The sequence below is a fragment of the Rhinatrema bivittatum genome, chromosome 8, assembly GCF_901001135.1.
Source record: "Rhinatrema bivittatum chromosome 8, aRhiBiv1.1, whole genome shotgun sequence".
NCBI classification, from domain to species: Eukaryota; Metazoa; Chordata; class Amphibia; order Gymnophiona; family Rhinatrematidae; genus Rhinatrema; species Rhinatrema bivittatum.
The window spans coordinates 53077041-53098833 of NC_042622.1; the positions used below are offsets into that span (position 1 = coordinate 53077041).

At 45.9% G+C, this 21793-nt stretch overlaps 1 protein-coding gene across 6 annotated transcripts in view; it reads right to left on the reverse strand.

Annotated features, from left to right (window-relative positions):
• Nucleotides 1-21793, reverse strand: part of PTPRT (protein tyrosine phosphatase receptor type T) — a 1509925-nt gene that overhangs the window by 695370 nt on the left and 792762 nt on the right. The window lies entirely within an intron of this gene.

Genomic DNA, 21793 nt, shown 5'->3' on the forward strand with positions numbered 1-21793 from the left:
ATACAGGCTCTCTCACGCTCTCTCTCTCTCACACACACACACACACACGCACACACACATCCCCTCATACAGGGTCCCTCTCTCTCTTGCATACACACCCATACAAGCTCCCATTCTCTCTCATGCATAAATCCTTACACAGGCTGCCTATATCTCTCTCTCACACACCCCTTCACATAGGCTCTCTCTCACACATACACAATCCCTTCATACAGGCTAGCACCCTCACATACACATGATCCCTTTTTCATATACAACAGCTCCCAATCTCTCACACACATACACACTCCTTCACAATCTCATCATATAGGCTCCCTCTCTCTGGCACCCACACTCAAGCAACCCCCTGCTCTCTGTCACCCCCCATGCTCTCTCACACCCTCCTGCTCACCACCCTGCTCTCTCACCACCCTGTTCCCTCTCTCACACCCCCACCCCTCCCCCTCCTCTCTTTCACACCCTCCCTCCCCCTCTCACACACACACACAGCACTCTCACCGGGGCCTTCATCTTTGCCGCAAGCAGAGTGTGTCTCATAGCATGCCAGGGCCTTCATCTTCACCGCAAATGGCATGCCGGGGCCTTCATCTCCCTGGCGAATGGCATTTGTGGCATGCCGGGGTCTCCTCTGCCATTTTCTGTGCAGAATTTGGCAATTCTGCGCAGGGGGGAATTCTGCGTCCCACAATAGCGTAGAATTCCCCCAGGACTAATAAATGTATTGAAGAGTCCAAAATTATGTCCAGATTCAGAAGGCAAAATCAGATTATTAGGATACAGTCCATAGAAAAAAAAACAACTCTTGAATAAACAGAAGTATGAAAAACAATCACTTGCAGATGCAGAACAGTTCAGTACCCAAAAAGCAGCCTTCTTATCAGTTGTTACTTCAAGGTATCAGACTCTAATCCAAAAGTGTTCACCTTCACTTCGGCCTTATCTAGCAAGGATCAACTCCCTCCTTCTCAGGGCTTGAGTCCCTCTGGATGGTTCTTAGTGATAGCATCTAAGACTTTTTATCCACAATACCATCTGACACCTGGGAGGATGCAGGTAGGTAAACTTACTAATCTCACTTTTCACTTTAATACCTAGTTGGACTCCTGGATTAGGAATCCCCTGACTCCTCTCTATCTTAAAACTCCACTTTTCAATTTCTGCAGTGCCTCCTGCCAAACCACTATTTATACCCCCATCATCCCATTCTTCAAAGGGAAGAAAAAAACAAATAAACCCCTTGCATCCGGCAGAGCAATGTTTGCACACAGCCTTCTGCACTCTTCTTGAACTCCATGGAAGAAAGAATACTCTAGATCTGCAGCTCCTTTCTAGTGACCTTAGGCAGGGTTATATTTAATTTCATTTCTAAGAAGAAAACGTGTTGAAGTGTTTTAAAACTCTTCCTCCATGGCCTTTCCAGGCCTTCTGCATTCCCAAGCTAAAGTGAAAACTTCATAATCATAGTCCAGCCTGTACTATTAACATCCTGACAGCTTAAAGTCTAAGGGTAGCATGAACAAGTGAAGAATGACTTCTGAGTAAGATCATTTTAGAAGCAGATGACCTGATTATAATAAATGGTACACCTTTTATCCCTAAATGTAAATATCTAAAGTATATAATTGAGGTATGGGCTAGTAAAATATGAGTAAGCAGAAAATATGAGATACAGGTCCCAACACCACCTTGAACTAACTTTAGGTAATCACTGTCTCCCTGAGTCTGCCTAGTCTGTAACTAAGCACTTGAAACACCACTGGCCTTCTCCTCTTTCTGCTGAAAGCTTTCATACATCCTAAGCGGCAGAAATGTGTTACCGAGACATCCAGCCCAGAGGTGGCCACAAGTATGTTAATGAAGTACTAACTCATAAAACTCAGAGGGCTCCTGTTTCTAAGGCATTACTCTCTGTAAAGCCACAGTTGTTATTCTCCAGTGAAAGAGACCGCCCCAAAACAAGCATGCAACAGATCCGAGAAATGGGCATGTTATTATCCTGAGGACTGTAAGTAGTGCTTTGCCTTTCATTCTGAGCCAGTGAAACAACAAACAGAATAACTGGTAAAACTAATATGGCTAATATGCCCAAAAGAAGCCAAGATGCAACTTAAAAAAATCAGAAAGTAATTCTGTCTGTTGCTGTCTGTTTACTCCTGTCATATTAATTGCCCAGGTAGGCAGACCATGCCTTCCTCCTACATGGGAATTATACACAGCAGGACAAGATATTTATGGTATCATTCCAATAATTTGTGTAACAGTGATTCAGTTTTTCAAGACTTTTTAAACATCAGACATCTTTTTGTTTCCTTTGCATACTTTCGGGGCACATATTTTTTATTCAAAGTGCATTTCCAATGTGCATTGCAAAAGCATTTAATAATGAAGAAGCATTTAAGGCTCAACTTTAGAACACATTAACAGGCCGATACAGTACAGTGCACTCCGATGGAGCGCACTGTTAGCCTGCTCTTGGACGCACGTTTTCCCTTACCCCTTATTCAGTAAGGGGAGGAAAACGCGCGTCCAACCCACAGCACCTAATAGCGCCCTCAACATGCAAATGCATGTTGATGGTCCTATTAGGTATGCGCGCGGGATACAGAAAGTAAAATGTGCAGCCAAGCCGCACATTTTACTTTTAGAAATTAGCGCCGATCCAAAGGTCGGTGCTAATTCCTTCCGGCACCAGGAAAGTGCACAGAAAAGCAGTAAAAACTGCTTTTCTGTGCACCCTCCGACTTAATATCATAGCGATATTAAGTCGGAGGTCCCGAAAAGTAAAAAAAGTAAAATAAATAAATAAATAAATTTGAATTCGGCCAGCAGCTGTGAGGCTGAAAACCGGACGCTCAATTTTGCCAGCGTCCGGTTTCCGTGGCGTCCGGTTTCCGGCATCCGGTTTCCGCGGTCCCGTGGCTGTCAGCAGGCTCGAGAACCGACGCCGGCAAAATTGAGCATTGGCTGTCAAACCCGCTGACAGCCGCCGCTCCTGTCAAAAAGGAGGCGCTAGGGACGCACCAGTGTCCCTAGTGCCTCCTTTTACCCGGATCTACCGCGTCACCTAATTTAAATAGAGAATCGCGCACACCGGCCCTTAGCCGGTGCGCGCGCCGGGAGAACGGGCGTTCGTTCGCTCTCCCGCAGACTTTATTGTATTGGCCCGTAACAAACTTAAGAAAAGTGCATATTAATTGACCTCAAAACTGCAAGCTTCTAAGGAAGCCCTTAAACTTGATGCACTGTATATAATTTATCAATGATGAATAATTTAACCCTAAATTTTTTGACCAGATAAAAGTACATTTTCAGCTGAACCAGAATGTTTGAGGATGTTTTGGTAAATCAACTTTCAAAACTGCTTAGGGTATATAAATCATGTGCGTATGCTGACACATGCAGATTTCTGCAAGTATTTTATTAACTGTGTGGTGACTGCTGCACAAGTTATAAAATACCATATATTTCTACCTCAAAAGTATGCACGTATGTTGTAGCAAATATGTATATACCCAGTGCCGAAAAACGCTTATTTCTCTACCTGTTTTATAAACGTACACACATGTATTTTAAGTGCATAAAAATATGCCTAATAACGCTGATTTAAGCGCGGAGGGAGATATAATGTAAAGTATTCATGTATACTGTTTTGAAAATTCTTACTTGCATGCATATGTAGCTGAGAGCCATTCTTCCATTACCAGTATGCCCAGGAAGAATAGCAAGAATAGGTCAGTGGATGAAGGGAGGACTCATTCAAATTCCAATCACTCCCTTTGAGGGCTCTGGGAATGGCTGTCCCCTGGGAAGCTTTATAATAGCTCTCTCCTGAGAGTCTAGAGGCGGTCCCCTATAAGTTTTGGAGAGTTAGGAGGTGGTAGCACTTACCTTTTGTTGTATTTTCAAGCCCAGTCAGAAGGAACCCAGCCTGGGATTCCTGCCTAGGGTGGGGAAGGTGACATTGCTAGTCTGCTCCCTAGCTAGTGCGAATACCCTCTGAGTTGTTTTTGGGATTTTGACCTTTTTGTAGTAGGATCCTTGCTAGACACCTGGGCCTTTCCTGTTTTCAGGGATTGGGGAACCCTGTGTTCGGGATGACAAGGATAGGGAAGACCTGCCCATCCGAGGTGATGATCCACTACAAGGGATAACTCTGTGTTCTCTTAAGGAAAAAGACTATTAATTTAGACATCCAGGAGGAAGATTGTTGGATGCCCCTTCCTGCCTGCAGAGAAACAGTGTAAGTAAACTCTCCTCAGGATCCCATTGGGATCCTGAGGAGAGTCAGAGACGGAAATAAATCTAAAGAAGTAAAAGAACCTGCTAACTGTGAGCAATAGAACTGTTAAAGAGTCTTCAGCCCCTGGGGAGAGAGGACAGGATTCTGTGTGAGGACAGGATTTTTGGATATCTATGGAAGGGATATTCCTGACCAGCTAAAAGGTTGCTCTGCCCATCGAGACCTCCAGCTCACCTAATCCAGGAGGGTGGTAGGATGTCTTGCCTTTTGAAAGATTCCTGCTCAGATAGGGGTGAATACTGTAATCAAGAGAAGAGAGACTGTGGTGTTGGGTCATATTTATTGGACCATCTGCAACTATTCCTTTCAGTAAACATTAAGTATAAACACTAATCCAGTGTGTCCAGTGTATTCATTTGGCACACAAGAAGAGAAGTGACCCTCTCCCAGGGAATATCAAAAGGATGTCAGGTTCAGCCACCCCTGCACTGGAACCTGAAAAGAACCTTTCCCCCCACAAGCCAAAGTATCCACACCTTGGGGTAAGGGGCACAGAAAGAGCTAGTCAGGGTTCCTGCCCCAAAGAACTTGCAAATACTTTTATGGCCCCCACCTGTGCAGGAAACGCACACAAGGGTGGAGTTACACATACTTGGACTCATCAGTTTGCCGATACCTCCACCAGTTCACCCAGTCTTGCTCCAGTTAACCTGGACCCTGTCTAGTATATCGTCCTGAACCCCCTACAGTTCACTCAGACCTCATACCTATTGCAGACAAAAGACAAGCATGATTCCAATTGCATGAGTCCATTAGCAGGTGTAGAAATGTTTGGATAATTTAGGTAATGTATGCAGATTTACTTCTTAACCTGCCCTGGAATGTCTCTAACTGCTCCTTTTATTCCTTAGTAAAATTTATGCGACATACAGCAAGTACGCACATACTCTCGAGGTTTATAAAATTGCATATGCATGTGTATATGCTACTTACACATTGATATGCTATTTTTACATGCGAAGCCCCATTGAAAAAAATCACTCCTTAAAGAACAGACTGATGATATAAGATATTGTTGGATGAACCTATGCTAAGGTGTCATACAATCCTGGAGGGCTGCAATCTAGTCGGGTCAGTTTATCCCTAATGAATATCAACCTGCACGTTCAATATGTTCCGTGTCACAGAATTTCCTGGAGATTCCTTCTCCCAAGTTAGTACAACTATCTTCATCCTGTGACAGAATGTTTACTGCAGCTAGCTGCCCCCACCTTATGGAACAAATTACCAGACAAAATTAGGTTGGAGACTGATCTACTACAATTTAGAAAACTGCTAAAATCGTACCTGTTCTTCCTTGTGTATGACTTACAGTCAGCAGCCTCATTGTGATATTTCCTGACTCCACTTAGTTGTTGACTGCTTTGTGTTATTGTCCTGTCTGTTTGCTCATTGTATTTTGCTCAGTGATGCTTTGCATTTACTGTTTTTTGTTAGTGTGTGTATTGATGTAATCCGCTGTGAATTGTAGATCAGCAGAATAAAGATTTATGAAATAAATAAACTGATTAATTAATAAATATGCAAGAGAGAGATTTGTATAAACTGGAGGCAGTGCATGCAAATATATCTCAAGTGTACTCATTAGGAATATCCTAAAAATCTGACTGATTTGTGACCCTTTAGGATTCCAGTCTCCACCCCTGGTTATGCCATCAGAGAAAGTACAATTTAGTTTGCTTTGAAGTTCTTAAACTGCTGGTATCTAAGATGTACGGTACACCCCTGATTTCTTCAAGAGAAAGTTATAACTTCTGTTTACAATGCAATATTTAAAAAAGGTCTGCTCTGTATTTCCTCTGGAGATTGGGATGGGGTCAGTGAGGAGGTGAGAGCAGACAAAACTCCTGAACAAATCTTTAGAAAATCAAAAATATCTATCTTACTCAAGCCAGGCTGAAATCTGCCTGTTTCAATTTGACTTTGAAAAGTTTGCAGATTTGTAACTGTAAATATTTGGCAAGTCAAAAGATAGCAAGAACCTTCTGACACATCAAACGAAAGCAGGAGTTTGTGAATATTTGTGTCTTAGCCAAGTGAACAAAAGTTCTAAGACAGATACATATGAAGAATAGAAAGGAGTTGCAACTGACTTAATTTGTGGCCTGTCCTGGTTTGAATCAGACTAACCAGATTGCCTAGTTCAGGTAAGAGTCGGATGTGATCTTCTTTCTCCTCTGGAGACTCCTGACCAGTTCCTCTAGTTTACAATGAACCCTAGTTACAATGCTACTGCAACAGCTCAGGACAGGACGTTATATAGGACAAAAGAAGGCAAAATGAACAATGTTTTATGACTTAAAGAAAGCATTCCCTGACACAATTCCATTCAGAAAAAAAGTACACCTGTGAAGCCTTTAAAATTAGAAAAACTGCTACCAATCACCTTTCAACTTTTAATAAAAACATTCAAAAATGTCCTTCATCTCTATTAAATTTGAGTGATAACTATATTTAGACACTTTGATCAAAAAGTAACAAAAACACACACCATCTATTATTCTCTCCAATTTCATGTTACCTCGTGCATTATTCAGGCCAACAAGATGTTAATTATCACCTTCTTGCCCCAAAATATGCAATAAGAAGCTATGGCAAGCTGAGAGGTATTATGAAATGTGTCATGGAAAGAAAAGCCTGAAAGACAGGGTATCATTGAATGAAATTGCTTTAGCTGACACGTGACAATGAAAAGATAGTAGCTGACCTGTTTACACAAGAATTTATTCTGCAAGTGATTAACATTTTCAGGTCCTTTGCATTCAAGAGCAGAGAATAAATAATGTGATTTTAAAGTAGCATCAGACCTTGTTTGATGGATTTTTTGATTACCCTGGTACTGTGCACTGCAATGCATCAGACTGGTGTACACTCAGTCATGTCAGCTATTTGTGATTTTATGGTAGAGCAACTGAAAAATTAATACTGTGATACATCACATAATCACACCGTTTATTTTCATCAGTGGATTTAATATTGTGTTATTCCATGGTGTCACGGATATGAGCCCTTTGGCTGTGGCATGATTGATACAGTCTAGCATGAGAGCCTACTAGGCCCATGCTGACAGCAGGTGGATACTCTCTTCCAAGGACTAGGACTAAGACTAGGGCTTCACCTATACTAGTCCCATTCCCCACAGGTTGAGCCCTTAAGTTCCAGGGGCTGCCAGGGCTTAGGTGAGGATCCTGTAAGGAGCGGTCAGGCAAGGTCGATGAGCAGACCAAGGTCAGGGCGGGCAGTGAGTAAGTGGAATCGAGGTTCAGGCAGAGGCCAAGAAGGCAAAGATACAGAAGAGTAGTTGAGGTCAAGCTGAGGTCAAACCTGGAGTCAGGCAGAGACAGACAAGACCAGGGAAAGACACGAAACAATCAAGACACACCTGAGGCAGAAAAGGCGAGGCAAGGTAAGGAAATGAAGGCAAGGCAAAACAACAACAAGGCAGGACAAGGCAACGAGGAAACAAGGCAAAAAGGAGACAAGGCATGAAGACACCAAGGAAGCAACACTCACTGCAAGGTTGCAGCCGGTACCAATATCATCACTGACACCACAGGATTCCCACCATGGGGCTTCTAAGAGTCAGCACATGCCATGTACATATGCCTAAGGATAGCCATGGGAGGAGCAGCATAGCAGCATCCGTGCCACTAAGAGGGCCACAGCATTAGGGAGTGAGTGTGGCTGGTCATGGGGCTGTGTTGCGATGCAATTAATCGGTGGACACTTGAGCTGCAATGAAACTGTGTAAAATGGCTTACCACAGTTCCTCGTTGACGGGAGATGGACCTCAGAGACAGCCACCAAGGACAAGGTTGTGCCAGCGGAAGCAGCGGCTAGGCAGTCAGAGTCCAGTTCCAAAGCAAGGTCAAAGTTAGGCGGCAGGCAAAGGCAAAGTCCAGTTCCGAAGCAGGGTCAAAGGCAGGCAGCAGGTAATGGCAAAGTCCAGTTCCAAAGCAGGGTCAAAAGCAAGGCAAGCAAGGCAAGAAGCACAAAGCAGAACCTATTGCAAGGCACTGTGGAACCCTCAAAGGCCGGCTCCCTGCTGCAGCTGTCGCTGCCGGTAGGTGCAGCTGTCTGTGGGAATCAGCCACCGCTGATCGCAACAGTACCCTCTCCTCTAAGCCCCCTTCCTGGAGGCCTAGGCTTTCCTGGATGAGCGGAATGAAAATGCACAAGGAGTTTTTTATCTAATATATTCTTAATGGTTCCCATGAATTTTCCTCCCAGGCTATGAGATACTCCCAATGCCTCTTTCGGCGGCGAACATTCATAATCTCTCTTACTTGGTACATCTCTTCCTCCTCTATGGAGATTTCCTGGGAAGCAGCAGCCTTCGTGTAGGCCATGATAGGATCACCGGCTTCAAAAGGGAAACATGGAAAATATTATAGATCTTGAATGAAGGAGGCAGGCGTGACCTGTCTCAGAATTGGAAAAGGACCCACGTAGCGAGGGGCTAGCCTTATGGAAGGCACCCGTAATCGTAAGTTGCGGGTGCTAAGATTGGGCTTCCAAATGGTAGATGAAATTTAATGTGGACAAGTGCAAGGTGTTGCATATCGGGAAAAATAACCCTTGCTTTAGTTACACGACGTTAGGTTCTATATTAGGAGCTACCACCCAGGAAAAAAATCTAGGCATCATTGTGGATAATACTTTAAAATTGTCGGCTCAGTGTGCTGCAGCAGTCAAAAAAGCAAACAGAATGTTAGGAATTATTAGGAAGGGAATGGTTAATAAAATGGAAAATATCATAATGCCTCTATATCGCTCCATGGTGAGACCGCACCTGGAATACTGTGTACAATTCTGGTCGCCGCATCTCAAAAAAGATATAGTTGCAATGGAGAAGGTACAGAGAAGGGCAACAAAATGATAAAGGGGATGGAACAGCTCCCCTATGAGGAAAGGCTGAAGAGGTGAGGGCTGTTCAGCTTGGAGAAGAGACGGCTGAGGGGGGATATGATAGAGATGTTTAAAATCATGAGAGGTCTAGAACGGGTAGATGTGAATCGGTTATTTACTCTTTCGGATAGTAGAAAGACTAGGGGGCACTCCATGAAGTTAGCATGGGGCACATTTAAAACTAATCGGAGAAAGTTCTTTTTTACTCAAAGCACAATTAAACTCTGGAATTTGTTGCCAGAGGATGTGGTTAGTACAGTTAGTATAGCTGTGTTTAAAAAAGGATTGGATAAGTTCTTGGAGGAGAAGTCCATTACCTGCTATTAAGTTCACTTAGAGAATAGCCACTGCCATTAGCAATGGTAACATGGAATAGACTTAGTTTTTGGGTACTTGCCAGGTTCTTATGGCCTGGATTGGCCACTGTTGGAAACAGGATGCTGGGCTTGATGGACCCTTGGTCTGACCCAGTATAGCATTTTCTTATGTTCTTATGTAGTGAGGCACTGGACAGACTGGGTTAAGTAGGGCTGAGGTTTAGGCATAATATAATCAGTGAGGAGGTAACTGGTAAGGTGGTGAGCAAGGCCTGCTGAGGACTCCTGGTGGAGGGAAGACTGTACAGCAGACTGAACCTTGGCACAGGAAAACTGCACAACAGGCGAAACTATAACACATGGCTACATTGGTCCAAGGTCTTTCGGGGACTGGCAGCAACTGTAACAGCCCCCATGGGTGAGCATGAAAGCTCTTGTTAACCACACAATTAGAAAGACTCCACGAAGTGCCATATATCAAGCCTCACTTGAGGGCATCAATAGTGATGAAGGAGCAGTTCTGTTGTTTTAGTTACCCCAGGGTGATGTGCCAGGTGGAAATCATGAGCTCACGTAAGTACTTTCTCCTGGAGGTGTTTTGGAACTACCATCTTTCCCAGTGATATTAAAACTTCAGAGGCTACTACAATACTTGCAGGATCAATAATGTGTTGGAGAGGTTCTGACAGGACTTCTGTTTTGAAGAATTGTGAAAGGGCATCAGCCTGTTGGTACTTATCTGCTGGTCGGTATCATAGCTCAAAGATTAAGCAGTAAAAAAATAAAAATCATCAGGCCTGATGTGGATTTAACTGCTGGGCTTGCTTGAAATACTGTAGGTTTTTATGGTCAGGGAAGATTGTGACCAAGTGTCAAGCTCCCTCCAGTAAGTGACGCCATTCATCCAAAGCCAGTTTCACTGCCAGAAGTTTTCTGTCTCTGATGATATAATTCTTTTCCATGGGCATGAACTTTTTGGAAAAGAATAAGCAAGACGTGAGAGTACTTTTATCATTATATCATATAAATATAGCCCCCATCCCAGTGGCAGAGGCATCTACCTCTAAGATAAAGGGTCTAGATGGGTCCAGGAGCTGGAAGCAAGGAAACCCTGAGAAACATTTGCTTGAGGCAATCGAAGGCTTGAACAGCATCTCCAGACCAATTCCTGGTGTCAGTGCCTTTCTTCGCAAGAGCAGTGAAATAAACTGTCAGTGAGGATTACCCATATATGAACTGCCAGTAGTAGTTGGTGAAGCCTAAAAACCTTTGCAGGACCTTTCTGAATGGCCTTCACTTTTTTTCGGGTCCATGCACAGGCTACAGAGGGAGATAATATAGCCCAGGGAATGTAGCTCCTCCTGTCTGAAGGTATACTTCTCAAATATGGAGTATAAGTGATTTTCACAGAGCCTCTGAAGCATTTGCTTAACATACTCATGGTGCTGTGTCAAGGAGCATGAAAAAATGAGAATATCATCCAGGTAAATTAGGACATGAGAGTAGAGGAGGTATCTGAAAATTTCATTAACCATGTATTGGAAGACAGGGGGGCATTGCAAAGGCTGAATGGCATTACTATATATATATAATGTCCATCATGAGAGTTGAATGCCATCTTCCATTCATTCCCTTCCCGTATCTGGGTTATGTTATAGATTCCTCTGAGGTCCAGCTTGGTAGATATTTGTGCTCCATAAAGACAGTCAAAAAGTTCCATAATTAGGGGCAGCAGATATCTATTGTTGTGGGTTATGGCATTGAGACACCTGTAGTCAATGCATGGCCTGAGGGATCTATTCTTCTTCCTGACAATGAAGAAGCCTGTCCCTGATGGAGAGGATGAAGGGTGGATAAATCCTTGCTCCACATATTCTTTTGTTGTGGAGCGCTAGGAGAGCGATCCCACTCCTGGGAGATGTGTGTGCCCTTGGGCTGCGGCTCGACGCCAGAGGGGTCTGGAGAGGTGCCGCGGGAGGCGTGGCATGCCCGAGCATGGGCTGGACGGGAGCAGGGCTGGAGTGAAGACTGGCTGACAGGCCCTTCTCTGGACCTGCGCGCTTCGGAAGACCCAACAACGCAATGTTGGTCTTGTGAACAGTCCTCCGACCGTTCCCAGCCCTTTCGGACCTGCCGCAGGGTACGGCACGAAGCGGCAGGCCAGATGGAGGTCAGGACAGTGAAGACTGGAACATGGATTCAGACGAGACTCAGGAATGACGTAGACTCAGGCATAGACGTGGACTCAGGACGAGGTGCAGGATCCATAGACGTGGACTCAGGCATAGATGCAGGATCCTTAGACGTGGACTCAGGCATAGACGTGGACTTCAGGAACGGGGTGCAGTATGCATAGACATGGACGCAGGCAAGACGAGGACTCAGGTCGAGGTACTGGATGCACAGAAGTGGAATCAGGAACGAGGGCTGAAGGAAGACATGGGCACTGACCCTCAGGGCGCCCTACTCAGGCCACCCGCGGGACTGAGTCGCGGACCACCCTGTCCCATGCGCGCCGTACACAGCCCTGGAAGGCTGGTCACGGACCACGCAGAGAGCGGGAGAGCACAGGAAAGAGGAAGCAGGTACGCTGCTCTCCTGGCAGCACAAGGCAAGGATATACGCTGCTCTCCTGGCAGCACAAGGCAAGAATATACGCTGCTCTCCTGGCAGCACAAGGCAGGTTAGGCATCAGGATCAGGAACAAGGATATCTGGAACATCAGGACTGGAACACATATACTGGAATAGGAGACACACCTCTGGGCTGGAACATGGACATCAGGAACATCAGGACTGGAACAAGAGACAGACCTTGAGACTGGAACGGCAGGCAGACATCAGGACTGGAACACTGAAGACATCAGGACTGGAATGGCAGGCAGACATCAGGACTGGAACAACTTGACAAGAAGCTTCAACAGGAAACATGGAACACTGGACCTTGCAGAAGGCTGGAATACAAGACATCTCCTGGAACGAGGAACTCAGGAGTGACCAACTCCTTGCGAAGGCAAAGATACACTGAAAGCTGAGCCCTTTAGTAGGGCTGAGGTGGACAACGCCCAGGGAGGGGTCAGCAGGGGGCCACACCTGGCTGGCCCTTCAAGAGAAGCAAAGAGGTGCGCGCTCGCGCCCTAGGAGGCTGGAGAGAAGAGCTGGCAGCTGGTGGCGTCCTCAGCCACGTGGAGGGCCCAAGGAAGCCGCGGAGCAGCCCTGGACTGGAGCTGGGTGAAGGCAGGTCACTGGAGCAGCTCCCAGCTGCACGGACAGAAGCAGAGAGAGGCAAGGCTGGCTGCGGGGGAAGGGCCGACTGCAGGAACGGCTCCATGCCATGAGGACAGCCCCAGGGGGAGAGGTAAGACTGCAGGGAGAGTAGAGAGCTGTAGGCACCGGCAGAGAGAAGTGCTGGCTGCAGGGAACTGGGAGAGACTGCAGGCACCGGCAGGGACGGCTTCCCTGCTGGGCAAGGACCCGGGCTAAAGCAGGCACTGGGAGAGACGGCTTCCCTGCTGGGCAAGGACCCGGGCTAAAGCAGGCACTGGGAGAGACGGCCTGCTCGCTGAAGGTCCCGGGATCGCAGCAGCACGTCGGGGAAAGGCAGAGACAGCAGCCGAGGAGCGGACCACATGGCAGCAGCTGTGGAAACGGCCCCAGCTGATTCAGGGAGAAAGAAGCAGCGTCAGCAGCCCGGCTGGCTGTGGCTGTGAGAGGTAAGACCCTGCACACGCTTCTTGTGGGCAGGAGCACAACATTCTTTGACATAGGTTGTCATGGCTGCAATTTCAGGAGTAGTCAGTGGATAGACCCTGCCCTGAGGGGGCATTTTCCCTGGGAACAGGTTGATTGGACAGTCGTAGGACCTATGGGGTGGCAGTGCCTGCGTGCTTCTTGCTGAAGATGTCTGCAAATGCCGTGTATTGGGGAGGAAGACCAGAAGGACCAGGATTGGAGTCTGGGCTACTGGCACTGGTGGGGAGACCCATGTAAGACATTGCAGTTGACAGGAGGGCCCTGAGTGGGTGATTTGCAGAGCCTTCCAATTTATAGTGGGATTGTGTAGCATCAGTCAGGGTAAGCCAAGGATGATCAGATTGATCGTTTTGGTCAATACATAAAGAGTGATGCTTTCCCTGTGCAGGAGCCTTGTCTGAAGAGCAAGTGGTAGGGTGACCAAGGTCAGCTGGCCACAGAGAGGTTTCCGTAAACCAATGAGATGGTAACAGGCTTCTCCATGGTTGCTGTGGAAAGGTGTACTGGCATACCAGTGCTTTGTCAATGAAATTGCCTCTGGCACTGGAGTCCAGGAACGCCTTGGTATACACTTCTGTATCATTGAAGGTGAGGCAGACTGGCATGAGTAATTGAGGAGAGGATGAGGGAAGACCTAGGGTTGTCTCTCAACTAACTCTAGGCTCAGAAGTTTCCCATCTTCTCGAGACAACAGCCAGCAAAGTGCCACTGAGGCACACTAGAGGCAGAAGTTGAGCTGCTGGAGTCTCTGATCCTCTGCTTCTGTAAGCCAGCTCTTGCCAAGTTGCATAGTTTCTTCAGTGGAGGAAGCTGATGTGGCATCTGTGGACTCAGAGGATGCTGTAATTTGGGCACCAGCCTAAAATGCCATTGAGAAGCCTCTCTCTCCTGGGCCCACCCCTGGCAGCAGAGGTCCATATGAATGGCAAGCGCAATAAGATGCTCCAGTCCAGGAGGCATGTCCTGGCCAGTTAGGTCATCCTTGATGCACTCCACAAGACCCTGCCAAAAGATGGCGGTCAGGCTATCTTCACCCCAATGAAGTTCCAAGGCCAGCATCTGGAACTGAATGCATAATCTCCAGCTGTCTGGGTGCCTTGCCTAATGTGGAGCAATTCAGTGGCAGCTAAGGAGGATCAACCAGGATCATCAAACATTTGCTGGAACTGTTTAAGAAAGTTATACAGATTACCCACAAGGGGATCTTTCCTTTCCCATAGGAGTGAAGCCCAGGCTAGGGCAGAACCAGCTAGGAGAGAGAAAGAATAAATGTAAACTTGGTCCGGTCCAAATGGAAGCTAGTGGCCTGCAGCTCAAAGTGCATCATGCACTGGTTAATAGAATTTCTGCAGGCCTTGGAATCCCCAATATACCAGGGTGGTGGTGGAAAACATGGCATGGGTCCCAGATGCCTGACTGGTACAGCTGGAGGAGGTACTGGTGCAGTGCAGGTACATGGATCTGCATGAAGTCCATCTGGACAAAAACGTATGCCAATCATACAGTCTTGCTGCTGCTGGATTTGCAGTGCCAACCCCTGAAATATCCTGAGCCCACCGAGCTCATGCCCTCAGCAATCTGTCATGGATATGAGCCCCTTGGCTTTGGCATGGTTGATGCAGCCTAGCAGGTGAACCAACTAGGCCCACACCAACAGCAGGTGGACAAACTCTTACAAGAACTAGGACTAGGACTTCATGTATAAGATCATCATTCCCTGTAGGTTGAGCCCTTGGGTTCCAGGCAAGGCAAAGCTAGATAAGACAATGAAGGCCAGGCAGGGGCAATAACAAGGCAGAACAAAACAATGAGGAGACAAGGCAACAAGGAGACAAGGCATGGAGACACCAAGGAAGCAACTCCCATTGTAAGGATACAGGAGGACCTATTACTGAGGCGCCGGCTGGGAATACAACTTGGGTTTAAATACCCAGCTAACACAGATGTCATCACAGAGTGACACCACAGGTTTCCCACTATGGGGCCTTTAAAAGTCAGTGCATGCCATGTGCATGTGCTAAGGGAACCCATGGGAGGAGCAGCATGGTGGCGTCCCTGCCTGAGAGAGTCATGGTGGTAGGGTAGTGAATGTGGCCTGTTGCAGGGCCATTCCTCAGCCAGCCAAACGTTACACATGGTATATATTAATGCACATTGCAGAAAGTTTTAAATAAATGGATGCCCTACTATGATTTGTATCTGCTTCCATCATGGACATATTTGATAGAAAAATGTGTTCCCTATTGCAATCTTTTAATAGATGTTGGAATGCACATAGCAGAGCATTTATTGAGGGTCAACTGTTATAATTTGAGTTTTCCTTAGTCTAAGTGTAGCATAGTTTATGATGTCATTCAGAATTAAGTCACCTGTAATTGTGTGAACAGACTCTGCATAGGGATTTATGAATATATATAAAGAGAACAGCCTGAAGGAGGAGTTAACCTTGATTATACTGGCAGAGGCCAGCTCTGGGAAGAGAGCAGGTCCAGAGTTGCAACCTGACAAGCTTCATCAGATTTGTTTTTATTTAATATGGTTTAAACTCATCAGATGAAAGGAATTTTCAGCAATTAAATAAATATAAAATAGAGCCAGCAGGTTTCCAGGGTGGGGTCTTGCAGACATGAAAAAAGATTGGGAGCTGTAAAGACGTTGCATCTGCTTGTCTCCTAAGAGATCAGGAACTGCTGAAGGAGAAGCTCAATGTAGTGTATTGATCAACAGTGAGACCTGCCTCCCCCCCCCAAAAAAAAAAAAAAAGCACTGTATATCCTTCCTGCATGCTTCAAGTCATAGTTTGTGTGCCTGATTGACTACCCCTGGCATAAATACAGAACACATCTATTACTCAGGAAAAGTGATACCATCTAGGATTCCTTTAAAGCCGACAATTTCCATCAAGGCAGTCAAAGTAGCTTCTGGCTAGCTTGTCATTGATGATATAATGTAGAATGCAGTTACAGGAGGAAAAACAATATTGGTCTCTAAAAAGAAAATCTACCAAAATATAGTACATACTCATGGAAAGGACTAGATGCTATTACATTTCTTAAACAGAAATAATGGAAACAGTAGATCCCCTTTAGAAATCCACACCTGTTAAGAGCATATACTGCTGACTTCAATTTAGGATTTAACTTTTTTATTTCCTATAAGTAGTATGTTTTCAGTCCTACATGTTTGTTTATATTATAAAAAAAAAATTATAACATAAACATTTAAAAAATGCCATCAAGCCCAGTATCCTTTCCCCAGCAGTAGCCAATCCAGGTCCCAAGTGACCAGCAAGTTCCCATGAATAGATCCAGTCCTTCCTGCCAATAACCAGGGATAAGCAGTGTTTTTCCAAAGTCTATATGATTAATAATGGATTATGAACTTTTCCTCCAGGAACCTGTTTAAAACCTTTTCCAACCAAGTTACACTTTCACCATATCCTCTAGCAACAAATTCCACAGTTTAATTGTGTGCCAATTATTTATTTATCTTGTCTGTATTCAGCAAAATCCAATTTCATGGTAGATGCAGATCATGATTTTACACACATAATTATTAAAAACTTTCTCCAATTTGTTTAAAATGTGCTAGTTATTACCTTCATGAAGATTCCCCTAGTCCTAGTACTTGAAAGGGCAAATAATTGTTCCTTGTTTACTCATTCCACCCCACTCACAATTTTATAGACCTCTTGCTCTCATATTTTGTTCTCCAGGCTCAAGAGCCCTAACTTATTTAACCTTTCCTCATAGGGAAGCTGTTCTATCTACTTTATCATTTTGGTCGCCCTTCTCTGTATCTTTTCTTGTTCAACAGTATTTTTTTTTTTTAAATGGGGCAACTAGAACCATACAACAAACCTCAAGGTATGATTGCACCATGGATCAATATAGAAGCATTATTTATTTTTTTATTTATGTTTTTACTTATTTATTTTATATTCTGCCTTTCAGGCACTTCAAAGCAGATTACATTCAAGTGCTATAGGTATATCTCTGTCGCAAGAGGGCTTATGATATCCTCTGATTTATTTTCCATTCCTTTCCTAAGAATGCCTAACAGGATAACTTTTAAAGAACTCCGTATGGCCCCATATATGGAAATCTATTATAGGATTCTTATAATCTACGTGTATCTGGTCCATGCAGATTTTAAAATACACATATTTTCTACCTATTTTATAAACATATATGTATATATTTTACATGGAAAAAAATTCTTGTTTACATAAAATCCAGGTTTTTATATTGAAGTAGGTATATTTTAAAATATGTGTATGTACTTGATAGCACCAGGTTGCCAGTAACTCCACCAGTTCACCCAATCCATCTCGAGTTCATTGAGTCCCTCCTAGAACTTCACTCTGAACTTCTCTCAGTTCATCCAGACCTCATACACAACAACAGCAGAAAACAAATGAGTGTGATATCAATTGTTCTAGATAATCGATAGATGTAAAATTGCGCAAATATGTTGCTTAATGTACTTGCGTAAATCTCTTATAAAATAGCAACTTATGCATATATTTCTTGGCCCCAGCCAAGAGCACACTCTGGACTGTGCCTTATTTGTGCAGGAAAATATGCACATGAAACCAAAACTATGTGCATGAAACCGAAAATATGTGCATACATTTGATATTTATAAAAAGGCGTGTACATGAGTACAAGCTTTTGCACACCTTTGAAAATTACCTTCTTACATTCTATTTGCTTTTTTTGACTGCTGCCATGCACAAGGCTGAAAATTTCAATGTTAGGAATGCCGGCCGCGGCGCCCCACGACCAGGTGTCATGGCTGCCAGCCGCGGCGGGCCGCAGCCAGAGTCAGGTCAGCGTTTACTAAAGTAACTTACTCCCAAGAGCACCGGAGGCTCCCGCGGTGGAGGGCGGGCCTGCTTCGGGTTCTTCGCGGCGGCTGCCGCTGTCTCGCCCGGCTGCAAGGTTCGGAGGTCCGGCTCCTCCCCCTTAGCCCCCTAGGGGCCGCACGCGCGGCTACAGTGAGATTTAAAGGAGCCATGACCGGATATTGTCATGGCTCCTCCTGAGACTCCGCCTCCTGGCTCCTGCATATAAGGCAGGACTCTGCCTTGGTATTGAGGCTAGGTGCTTGGTTCCTGTGGTGTGTTCCTGGTTTGCTCGCCGTCCCACTTCTGTTCTTCTCCTCGGACAGATTCTGTGGCTCCTGACCCTCGGACTGGTGGTGGTGTTCTTCTGGATTCTGACTCGGACTGGCTTTGGACCCTTCTCCTTCTTGCTCCTGGATCGGCTTCAGACCATTCTCCCGCCTGCTCCTGACTGGCTCTCAAACTCTCACTGGACTTTGACCCTTGGACTGGATTAAGACTATCCCTGGACAGGATACTCCTGGACTACCTACGACCTGCTGGAGGCGCCAGCCGTCTGGAATCCTCGACCTGCAGGAGGCGCCTGCATCCAGACTATTGTCTCTCTTCAAGGAGTCTCCTAAGTCCCAGCGGCCGTATCCCTACGGGCTCCTTCTGGGGGTATTACGTGCTTCCAGGGTGAAGTCTTCATTGGTACGTCTTCAACAGGCCTTGCCATCTGACGGTAGAGACCAAAGAGGGCTGACTTCCCTTTTGGTCGTACTGACTCTACCTCGGAACAAGGGTCCACGCTCGGATCTATAACATTCAACATATTGTCCTCAATGATTCAAAAGTCCTTTTCCTGGGTGGTGTCGCCTAATATGGAAACCAGTATCGTATACCCATAGTTTGTATTATTTTTCTCTATGTGCATCACTTCGCACGTCCAAATTAAATTTCATTTGCCTATTATTATAAAACCATCTCCCTAAAAGAAAATCGATTGCCTGAGGTGGTGTGCAGTAAGTTTAATCCAACAATTGAAATAAAACTAGACAAACTACAAGGATTTGCCAGTGTGAAATTAAATCAATGAACAGTATATCTAACTTGACTAATTAAGTTAAGAGAGGAAACAGCCATGTCGTCTTCTTTTTTCTGAAAGTCAGGTAATCCAGTTCCAATCAGATATAAGTGTGCAGATTTTTACAGAACTGGGAAACTGCAACAGAGAACAGAATGTCCCATAACCTAGTCCCTTTTAACAGTCTTACTAGTGGGAATAGCCAGCAAAGCAGTCTGTAAAGACCATAACTTCCTAGCAGATGTGTACCAATATAATTTCTCCCATACATATAAAGCAGAGTTGCTTACCTGTAACAGGTGTTCTCACAGGTCAGCAGGATGGTAGTCCTCACATATGGGTGACATCATCAGGATAGAGTCCAATCACAGAACACTTTTGTCAAAGTTTCTAGAACTTTGACTGGAACCTACTGGGCATGCATAGCATGGCACCAACCCTGCATCCAGCAGAGGACCCCCTTCAGTCTCGTGTATAGCAAGAAGTGCGTGCGAAAAATAAAATAAATCGCAAGTGAACCCAACTCTGAGGGGTGGCGGGCAGGTTTCGTGAGGACTAACATCCTGCTGTCCTGTGAGAATACCTGTTACAGGTAAGCAACTCTGCTTTCTCACAGGACAAGCAGGATGGTAGTCCTCACATATGGGTGAGTAGGGAGCTGAGGATGCCCGAGCAATGTACCAAATGCACCCAAAGACGTGCAACCGGCACAACAACAGGGGTAGATTTGGATAGGAGGGCACCCTGAAAATCCTGAACGGGTCACTGGTAGGATGTTGGGTAGTTATGCTGAGAATAAGTTTCATAAAATAGACTGGCCAAAAATGGAATCTTGCCTGCCAGCCTTATCCAAGCAATAATGGGATGCGAAGGTATGGAGAGAGCTCCTGGTTGCAGCCTTTCAAATATCAATAAGTGGTAGAGATGTGAATCGGAACTGGAATCGGTTCCGATTCCAGGTTCGGGGACTATCGTGAATTTTTTTTCGTGCGGTCCGATTGGGTTTTTTTATTAGCGGCTGCGCCCGAGCCGATAAACAAAAAACCCACCCAACCCTTTAAAACACATCCTTTAGCTTCCCCCACCCTCTCGACCCCCCCAAAACTTTTTTAAAGTACCTGGTGGTCCAGTGGGGGTCTTGGGAGCGATCTCCCACTCTCGGGCCGTCGGCTGCCACTAATCAAAATGGCGCCGATGGCACTTTGCCCTTTCCATGTGACAGGGTATCCGTGCCATTGGCCGGCCCCTGTCACATGGTAGGAGCACTGGATGGCCTGCGCCATTTTTAGAGATGGCGCCGGCCATTCATTACTGGATGGCCCGCGCCATTTAGGAGTTTTTTTGTGTGCCATTTTTTTGTGTGCCATTTTTCCCACCCTTCCCCAAAATGATAAGAGAACCCCACAAACAATTTTGTGGGGTTTTCCTATCGGTTTTGGGGAGCCCCCAATTTCTGATGAGTTTGACAATATCATACGATATTTTCAATCGTCAGAAAAATGATTCACATCCCTAATAAGTGGCACCAAATGAAGGTGTGCCAGTGAGGTTGCCAAGGCCCTAACAGAGTGTGCTTTTACACGGTCTTGTAGTGGAATGCTTGCTTGCTGGTAGGAAAAGGAGATACAGTCCACCAACTAGGTGGAAAGGGTCTGATTTCCCACTGGATATCCCAATTTGATGTTATCGAAAGAAACAAATAATAGAGTGGACTTCCTGTGGGCTGACGTGCGCTTCAGATAAAAGGCTAGGGCATATTTGCAGTCCAGGGAATGTACAGCCTATTCTCCTGGGTTTGAATGGGGCCTTGGGAAGAAAGGCCCCATTCAAACATAGTTCCTCTCCTATGTATCATAAAGTTTTTTGTTCAATGTAAAGGCACGTGCCTAAATAGTTTAAAGTTATTTGTAAACCGATACGATGTGCAAACGGTTGTCGGTATATAAAAAATTCTAAATAAATTGGGGGTAGATTTTTAAAGAAAGCGCGATCGCGTACTTTTGTTTGCGCAGTAGGCACATAGCCGCGCGTATCCTCTAAAATCCTGGATCAGCGCGCGCAAGGCTGCCGATTTTGGGCAGCCGGCGCGCGCCGAGCCGCGCAGCCTGCCTCCGTTCCCTCCGAGGCCGCTCCGAAATCGGAGCGGCCTCGGAGGGAACTCTCTTTCGCCCTCCCCTCACCGTCCCCTCCCTTCCTCTGCCTAACCCACCCCTCCGGCCCTATCTAACCCCCCCCCTTACCTTTGTCCGTAGATTTACGCCTGCGAGAAGCAGACGTAAATCTACGCGCGCTAGCAGACTGCTGGCGCGCCGTGCTCCGACCCAGGGGCTGGTCTTAAGGCCTGGACCACGCCCCCGGGCCAGCACCACGCCCCGTCCCCGAAACGCTGCGTCATTGGGTTCCGCCCCCGACACGCCTCCTTCAAAAAACCCCGGGACGTACGCGCGTCCCGGGGCTCTGCGCGCGCCGGCGGCCTATGGAAAATAGGCGCGCCGGCGCGCAAGGCCCTGCTCGCGTAAATCCGGGCGGATTTACGCGAGCAGGGCTTTTAAAATCTGCCCGTAAATAAATAAAGATGATGGATTGATTAAGATAAAATTCCGA